This window comes from Archocentrus centrarchus, chromosome 21 (genome assembly GCF_007364275.1).
Source record: "Archocentrus centrarchus isolate MPI-CPG fArcCen1 chromosome 21, fArcCen1, whole genome shotgun sequence".
In the NCBI taxonomy this organism is placed as follows: Eukaryota; Metazoa; Chordata; class Actinopteri; order Cichliformes; family Cichlidae; genus Archocentrus; species Archocentrus centrarchus.
Window position 1 is genome coordinate 8535205 of NC_044366.1, and position 9003 is coordinate 8544207.

At 38.1% G+C, this 9003-nt stretch overlaps 1 long non-coding RNA gene across 1 annotated transcript; it reads left to right on the top strand.

Moving 5' to 3' along the window:
* Nucleotides 1-5110: 5110 nt before the first annotated feature.
* On the top strand, nucleotides 5111-5743 carry LOC115800287 (uncharacterized). The gene is made up of 3 exons (XR_004021654.1): nucleotides 5111-5132; nucleotides 5435-5546; nucleotides 5709-5743. It is a non-coding gene; the product is annotated as an uncharacterized LOC115800287 (long non-coding RNA).
* Nucleotides 5744-9003: the final 3260 nt, after the last annotated feature.

The window sequence follows — 9003 nt, forward strand, 5'->3', positions numbered from 1 at the left end:
ATAAAGGGTCTGTGTATGATGCCTCATGCAGCTTATAAAACAACCTCATGCCTTCTGCATTTATTTGAATGCTGAAGTGACACCAACAAGAGCTAATTATTCAGAGAGCATATGAAGAAATACATGCTAGAAAGTTACTCCTCATGTAAATGTTATGTAGATTTTTCTGTGACTTGTGCTATTTTTCTTGCAGCTGTGAGTGGCATAATCAGCATACTCAATAAATGGGATCTACTCTTCACTTATATTGTAGGTAATTGTTATTTATATTGTTGGGGCGTAGGTAGACAAAGTGCCTGTCACAGGTTTCCTCTGTTGCTACGAATCTATGAATAGTTCAATTTAATCATGCTGTGGTAGAAAAGCAGAGCATATTTTATTGGGAATACCTCCTACTTGTCTTGATCAAGATAGCAATTATTTATTCATTCAGAATCCTTGCAATAAGAGCAATGAAGCAAATAACAAAAGGTAATGATATTGAAAAGTAGAATCCAAAAACTAAACTCTGTGAGGAAAAAAAAATCATGACTGCAGAAGATGTATGTTGAAAGTTTTTCTTTCAACATGCACCCAACATATAGTTTTTCCCAAGTCCTTAGTTCCTAGTTATAGTTTTAGCTCTATTATTGTTTCAGTTTATCCTCCCCAGTGTATCCCATATCTTGTTTTGTCTCAGTTTCTGTGTTTGTGGTCTTTGTTGATTTGATGGGGTACATTTGCCTGTTTGGTTAACAATATTACAGCAAAACTACCCGTCTGATTCATACCAAATTTACATGAAAGATGGCCAGTGACCACTAGATCATGACATAGATAGTGGTAACATTACTGTCTTTGGAACAAGAGGTCGGGATTTGAATCCCAGCCAGGGTGTGCATCCAGTAAGGGTCACCGGGCTAGACTCTCCATGCTACGCAAGCCTACCTCAGACTATGAGCGAGAGATACATGATTGAAGCGTACCAACTCGGATGTCAGGGCTTTCAAATTATGCAAGTAGCAGGCACATTTTCCACCTACTCCACCAGTCTGCGCCATCTACTTTTTAATTTTCCTAAAAAAATGTTTTTTGCACCGTCCGCCATCTCCATTTCCACCGCAATGTGGACACACGTGACAATATTTACGTTCTTTCAATCTGAGCCATTTGATTGGTTCAAGACTGCCATGTGACTATTCATATTGTCGGCTGCTGTCATGGCTTCGGTCTCAATCATAAGGCGCCTGCTACTTTGGCATGCCCCCCTGCTACTCCAAAACAATTTGAAAGCCCTGGATGTCATCTGGATTAACAAGGTCAGCACCATGTGTTGAGGAACCAGGTCATACTGATGATAAGTGGGCAACTGGAACAAAGATACGGCACAAATGGACACGAGATGAGAATCGGGAATTGTTGAAATGCTACTACACATGTAATCCCAGTGAAAGGGATTACATGAAGAGTATGCGGGGCCTACAGACTTTTCAATACCCAACATTCAGACTGACATCAAAACAACTAGTAACTCAGCGTTCCAACATCCACGAGAAGCAATTGCCATCGCAACTAAAAATTGACGAGGTAGAGCACAAATGCTACGGCAAGGGGAGTCAGAACGACAGGTCAGGGGGAGATATCATCCTCACACTCCGAGATTAGGTACCAAGCCCCAATAGCAACTGGTACATTGAATGCCAGAGAAGCTAACCTGAAAGATAAGATCATGACTAAGTTGGAAACTTGGATGATTCACACCTACTGGCTAAAGAAGCAAACTGCACTCCATGAGCACCTAGAAGCACAAATGAGCCAGCTGCTAATGGATGAGATGCACCCTGAATGGTTAACCAAAGGCTGGACAGTTCTGATACCCAAGGATCCCCAGAAAGGACTAGTCCCATCCATCTACCAGCCAATAACCTGCCTCAGCACAGCAGAGGAACTCTGGTCAGGCATCATAGCAGCTAAGATGAATAGGCATAGGGCTCACTACACGAGCAGGGCCCAGAAAGGAAGTGGCAGAGATACCAGGAGAGCAAATCACCAGCTACTAGTAGATAGAGCAGTCACTCAAGACTGTAAGGGTAGATTGACCAACCTGTGCACCACCTGGCTTGGTTACAAGAAAGCCTATGACTCAGTGCTGCACACAGGGATCCTGGAATGCCTTGAACAAGATCAACGGGACCCTAAGAGTCTTCATCAGGAACTCAATGGGGATGTGGAGAACAAAACTAGAGGCCAATTTCAAGCCAATAGCACGAGTCACCATCAAGTGTGGTATTTACCAAGGGGATGCTCTTTCCCCACTGCTGTTCTGCATAGGCATGAACTCCAGTGTTCTAGCTAGCAGTTGATCACAAATCGAAATGACAACCGGCATGAACGCGAGGAAAGAGGAAAAACGAAGATCAAATGAAAATTTCATGCATGATTTAACGCAAGTGGATTTTTCCACACGTCCATTGTTTGTGAGGCTGGGCACGCACGTTTTACTCGCTGTGCAGAGAATGTCAGATGTTATCTTTTCTTTATGTCAGCTGTAGCCACCAGAACGAGAGCACCGGGTTGAAAAAAATTTCTGGCTAGAACCCTGAACTCCCTCAGCCAGATCATTGACAAGACTGGCTACAGATACAGACTACAAAATGGAGCAACATCTGAGATCTTTGTCCAGAAGAGCGCAGTCCTAGGAACAGCAAGAGACAGCTATGAGAGATAGAGATATATTTGTCTATCTCTATATAGATATCAGTGAGTGATTGAAACCCCGTGCTTTTTTTCTTCAGGGTTCTTGCTAGTCTAGTTTGCAGTTCCCTTTTGGAGCTTATTTTGCTTGTAGGGCTGCAATGATTAATCAACACAATCAATGACATCGACTAATTTTTGTATTCTAAAACCACGTACGTTATTTGTAACTGCAAAACACTACAGGAAGATATGGGGCAGTATTGCCTCCATTGTCTGCCAATGAGAACAATACTAACGAAGAAGAAAGTAAGGCGAACAACATAATGAAGGGGGAAAAAAATAAAAGAAAATCAAGGCAGACTGTTGAAGGTGTGGGAACATTTTACAGAAACAAAAATAAAGTTGAATGCGCACTGGGCAAAGCAGAGCTTACCTTCCACGGCAGCATCACTGCAATGCATGAGCATTCAAAACACTGGCACCCTGGAGCAGTGACGTCAGCTCTGGATGGGTATCTTTTAGAGAGTTAGTGTGTTGCATTGATACCCTGTTAATGTTTGTACAATAATGTTTCCGTTAGTATACCTGTCAGAAACCAGGTCTCATGGATGATGTTTGCTAAGTGGCAAACATCATCCATGAGATCTTTCCCCCAAATTGTCATGATCCTGGGCCGGTGGCCCAGCGTTTTGAGTTATTTTGTGTAGCTTTCTTTTGTTGTACTTTTCAGGTTGTTTTCTTAGTGTTGCTTTTAGTTTCTCTGTTTGTTATTTGAGTGTGCGGTTTAGTTTCCTTTGTTGTTTTGTTTTTGTAATGTTGCCTTAAGTTTTCTGTGTTTAGGTTAGTATCTGTTATGTTTAGTCAGTTCCTGTTTTATTTTGACAGTCTCGTGTTCCTTGTGCTTTGTGATTAGTTTTGCTTCCCCTTTGTCATTAGTCTCATTCATTTCACCTGTTGTTCCCAGTTGTTTCCCCTCACCCCTCGTTGCCTTTGTGTATTTAAGTCTCAGTGTTGTTTAGTTCAGTGTTCAGGTCCTCGTCAGTTTTTGCCTGTGTGTTTTGTCTTCGAGTTCCTAGTGTCTGCTTTCGAGTTTTCTGTTTTGTAATTGTTTGAGTTATCAAATAAACCTCCCTCCGAACCTGCTCTCGCCGTGTCCTGCACTGGGGTCCTCCCTGCCTTGCCCGCACACAGCTGTGACACAAATGTATTAGTTTCATTTTTGTCTTTTTCTATTTCTGAAAGCAATGAAACCATTTTTTGTATTTTTTTATTTATGTATATGGATGTTTCCACATCAGGGTCTCTCTGTGAAGTTTCTTAAGTGCAGGATACCCATAACTGAAAGAAATTCAGAAGCTGTTAGTAGTGTAGGACAATCACAAGGCTGCTGTTCAACCTCATAACAAAAGCCCTGTGAAGTTTCGAGTTTTTCACTGTTATTTGTCTGCAACAGAAAAAAGAAACAAAATGGTGTCATGTAAAAAGGTAAAATGTTGAAAGGAAAAAGATGAGACAATTGATTATTTGTAAGGAAACTGAACCACAGGATGAAAACAGTTACTGAGTCACAGCTATATTGACTCAAAGTGAAACGGTGACGTTAGAGAGAGCATGTGTGAAAACATTCACTATGTGCCATACTGCATGTACATACATGCCTGAACCCCTACTGTACTTGAATTTGAGTGCACTCCAATTGTCGCAGCCTCGAAGCCAATTCAGAGTAAAGTGCCCATTGATTATACAACATGAGCCTTCCTTTGTGCTATTGTTACCAGAAACGATGGCTGTCTTTCAGTCAAGATGGGTTTTTTTTCCCCCCTTTAACGCACTTCTGGTCTGCCTGTAGAGGTGAATGACAACTATGGAGAGCCGTTTCACTCGAAATGAAATAAATAAATACTGCTATTCATCAATTATTAATAAATATTACATGAAATAAATAAATATCCCCATGAAATAAAATAAAATATTTTTTAAAGAAATTTTTCAAGATTTATTTATTTATCTATTTATTCATTTATTTCATAATAGAGTTTTATTCTGTGACACTTTTATTTTGTAAAGCTACTTAACGTATTTCTTTGACTCTTATTTTTAAAGCCCGTTTTTCATTTGAAGCTCTTTTTATTTCATGTTCTTATATTCAAATTCAAATGAGGGGGCAGAGTTTTATCTGTGGGGCCACACTGGTCAGGATTGGCAGAGTGCACTAGCTTGCAAAATATCGAACAGGAGAAGAAGCACGAGAAGAAAAGAATTGATGCCATTTTTTTGGCAGCATTTTGCTGAATGCTTCTGATCTTTCTAAATGTATTCAAATGATTTACAATGTCTGAACACAGAAGCATCTCAGACTTATCGAGAGAAGCTGCTAACCGTCTTGACGGAATGGTGGCAGACAAGTTGTCCAAGTCCCATACTAGGCACACCAAGCCTGGGAACTCCTGTCCGAGGTATGACTGATTATATACCATTGTTGTATAAATTTATTAGTGCATGTGTAACTCGTATATGAGATCTACAGCTAAACTCTGCTAGCCTGTGTGAAAGTAGCTAAACTGTAGTACTTTGCGTGACTTAATTCTTTTTGTATTTTATTTTCAAAAGATGTACATGTACTTCACACCAAGTTGCAGGTATTCTTGGATGTGAACATCTTTTAGATAATATATAACATACATAATTTTAGATTTCAGTGCAATATTCTGTAGTTCTACAGAACTGCACTAAGAGACTGTAATGACTTGTGTTGCAGTCCCTCTTACAAAGAGTTTTGTGGCCAGTCATGGAGGAGGATGAAGAGGAGGACTGCTCTTTGGATGATAAATGTAGAGTTGCAGGGTAGTTGAGGAACTTCATTGAAAATGGTACTAAATTTGTCTTGTGTAACTAGACAAACTTTTTTTTTTATATGATGTCCACTCTGATAATAAGTTGGCACAGATAATGACCAAACCCAGGTTTTTGTTTCTGCATGTGTGTATTTGCAGTGCAAGACAAGACAACATTTTTTACTTGATATTCCATAGCAACCTGCAATCAGCTCAAGGATCTCCTCAAGTTTTGGACAGGCTGGGAAGTCCTACCTAGTGAACTCACTGTGGAAGTCATCAACACTGATTTGCCCAAATCTTCAACTTGCTTTGAAACACTTCGTCTTCCTGCACACTACCATGAATATCAGGCTTTTGTAAGTGACATTAAAGCCTGCGTGAACTCTGGCTTTGGCCTTGTTTAGCAGAAAAGTTGTTTGAATCAGAGATTTCTGTCTTTAAGTTCACCAAAAAGCAATGTTTGTTATTTTCATCGCTATACATTTTAAGTACTTAAGTGTTTTAAAACCACTGTTATCTGAGCCAAAAATCCTTGTAAAATAGCTCTTCAGTATTATTCAGACAACACATAAAATGACAGTGTTCTGGCTGAAGTGTTCAGATTTTAATCTGTCATAGGAAATCTTTACAGTTATAAAGTTTAAAGCTGTTGCTGCCATGTACAACTTACTGTTTGTAAATAAAATTTCTGTCAAGATGCACAACTGCTCTATTTAAGCAATTTTACAGGGTTAAATACAGTATAAAACTTAATAAGATTGTGAAATGCAACATATTCATGATGGAAATTAAGCGGGGGGGAATACTTTGCGGTGATTGGTCATAATGATTGGTGTACTTGAGTTTCTGCGATGCAGATTCACTCCGCCAATCCTGACCAGCGACGCCCCCAAGATAACCCCCCGCCCCATTTAAATATAAGAACATGAAATAAAAAGCGCTTCAAATGAAAAACGGGATTAAAATATAAAAGTCACTGAAATATGTAAAGTAGCTTTACAAAATAAAAGTGTCACAGAATAAAACTCAATTATGAAGTAAATAAATACATAAATAGATAAATAGATTAAAAAAAATCTTGAAAGAAATTAAAATAAAATAAGATAAAAATTAGTTTTAAAAATATTTATTTTATTTCATTGGGATATTTATTTATTTCATGTAATATTTATTAATAATTTATGAATAGCAGTATTTATTTTTTTATTCATTTCTTTATTTATTTCATTTTGAATGAAATGACTCTCCATAGACAACAAGCCTCTCTGCAGGTCAAGTAATGGCTTTTCATCCTTGCTTCTTTAACAGCATTCTAGTCACACCACCCAAAAGAAAAATCAATTTGTGCTCTCCTGTTGGTCATAAACTTATGGAAGCTTGTTTCCGCCACTAAAAAAAAAAAAAATGTCATCCTTAACTCGAAGTTTCGAGTTATTTTCTCCAAATTTCTTGTTATTTTCTTGAAATTTTGAGGTATGTATCTCAAATATTCATGTTAACTTTTGGCTTACCACTACCAAACAGGAAGCTCAGAGAAAGAGGTCATTTCCTTGTTACCCGGAAGCAGATGTTGCCAGCACATGCGCACTCAAAATGGGGTAGCAACAGTATCAGTTAACTAGCAGTTTCTAGTAAATTTGAACAAATTGTCAGCATGTTTTTGACAGTCAACAGTCAAAATGTCTTCTAGCAAAAAACAGCTGCATAAAAGGTAAGGAATTAATGTTTTCATGTCCATCTGTTAGACAGCTGATACCTTCAGCTTCCTGCTTCCGGTTAACAAGGAAATGATGTACGGATCACGGAGCTTCCTGATTGGCAGCGCTAAGTCGAAATTTCGAGTTATTAATGCAAAAAATTTGAGATACGTAACTCAAAATTTCGAGTTATGGATGGCCATTTTCTTTTTTTTTTAGTGGCGGAAACAAGCTTCCATATGTCCACGTACACACTACCTTCTCATTTTCAAATAGTTAGACCATCACAGCTCACTACTATTTCATTTTAGCTTAGTACAAGAAACAAATGAGTTTCTATTTGGGTGAAATTCAGTAATAAATTCTTTAAAATTATGTAGAGATATAATTTAGCTACTGCTTGTTACCAAACAGTGGACAGCACTAATTATCTCCAATTTATGATTCAAGTTGGATCTCCACCCTGCTTCGCATGCTGCTTTTGTTCACATAACACATAAAAAAAACTCATATAAAACACAATAGTGAACTCGGACACGATGAGAGCAATGTGTCCCCACTCCCAGAGGTAAGCAGGTGACACCTGAAAGCTGAAATTCTGTTTATGTTCAATTTATTTATTTTTTTTAATCATTTTGAACTCAAAACGACACAAACATTTTTTCTTGCAGATGCATTTGGAGTATCTACTACTGACTCTCACACAACGTGAAGATACGAATGCAAAACAATTTCAAGACCATGGAGCACCCTTGAAACAACATCAGTTTTGTCTTTTTGTTCGGGGGGGGGGCTTTGACAGTGTTGCCACTGCAGGGAAAGATATGCGTACTAATTTCTTATTGTTACTAAACTTCATTTAAGTTGTGGACTAACTCAGACATAATCTTTTAAATACTAAATTTGTGACATTTGGATAATATGTTATAGTCAGTATTAGCCTTTCTGGTTAATCATCAGTTCCTTTTAGAGAGTTTGAAAGGATAAAAGAAGAAAATGGGATGAATGCTTCATCTACACAGTCATTAAGAAGGGGAACATGTTGCCTTCACAGATTGCTCCTGTAATTGAGGTTTCAGTTTATAATTTTAGCACTGGAGAATAAAATGTACTGCACATAAAGCCATTAATGGGGAAGAATATTAAACTGTCTTTGCACTTTATGTGTCCTGAGATCTAACTTGGCTGTGCAGACATTGCATTACACTGTGTACTGCAACTCTGTCCAGCTAATGGGGACCAGAGGGTTACCTATTGCCCACAAAAGCTAATATTTTGTGGCCTCTGACACCTCTGAGTGCCCCTATTCTGATCTTCATTCACAATCCCAACTGCCAGATTTACTGTATAAGAAAAACTTTGTTGGTTGTAATATACAACTGTTAATCTATTAATTCTCAGTATTTGGGCAGGGGTTAACCATTGTATTTAGAGCAACGTGTTCTGTTTTGAAACAACACAGTCCAACGCAGAAATAGAAGAAATGCAATCAAACCTGCAGTAATTTTCATTACTTTCCATTTGAACAAAAGACTATAGAAATATTTTGTGCCCTTAAATAATGACAGTAAAAAAAAACTTTTGAATAGTTGTCATTGTTAAAGAAGTTTTTTAATATGATTTGTTTTATTTATATATATATATTTTTTTTTTGCTGTGCAGCACTTTGGTCATCAGCTGTTGGGTTTTTAAACATGCTTATAAAAACAATGACTTTTTGACTAATGGAAACCCCTGATGGAAATTGAAACCCCATCTCAAGGCAGCAAAATACACTGCTGTTAAAAGTCCAT